This window comes from Octopus bimaculoides, chromosome 29, assembly GCF_001194135.2.
Source record: "Octopus bimaculoides isolate UCB-OBI-ISO-001 chromosome 29, ASM119413v2, whole genome shotgun sequence".
Lineage (NCBI taxonomy): Eukaryota > Metazoa > Mollusca > Cephalopoda > Octopoda > Octopodidae > Octopus > Octopus bimaculoides.
In genome coordinates this window covers 2,620,395-2,620,905 of record NC_069009.1, presented here as the reverse complement: position 1 = coordinate 2,620,905, position 511 = coordinate 2,620,395, and the positions used below count along the sequence as shown (strand labels likewise).

At 25.4% G+C, this 511-nt stretch overlaps 1 protein-coding gene across 1 annotated transcript in view; it reads right to left on the bottom strand.

The window, feature by feature from the left end:
• Positions 1 to 511, bottom strand: part of LOC106873413 (neuroglian) — a 72,055-nt gene that overhangs the window by 70,740 nt on the left and 804 nt on the right. The window lies entirely within an intron of this gene.

The following is a 511-nucleotide window of genomic DNA, read 5'->3' as shown; positions in this document are numbered from 1 at the left end:
TATATATATATATATATATATATATATATATATATATGCCTAAAGCGTAAATATATACTGATACGTTATAGTAATACATAAAATTATTCACACACACACACACACAAGTATCTACAGATTATATTACACATTTATCTACAGATTATATAGCTACAGGTGTGTCCTTAGAAAAAGAAATCAAACTGTAAACACAATATACACATTTTATATATATACAGAGAGAGAAATCTATATACAAGCAAAACGTAAATATATATCTATATATATATATATAGGTTATACATACAGGTACGCTATTGTTAGTAATATATAAAACAAATACACCTTAAAAATTATATAGCAGGTGTGTCCTTCGGAAAGCTGACCAAACTATAAACACTATACATGCACACACACACACACACACACACATATATATATGTATATATATATATAATAGATACACACGCGCATATGTGTGTGTGTATCTATAAATCTTTCAGTAATAAGTTCGTCTATAAATATATATATA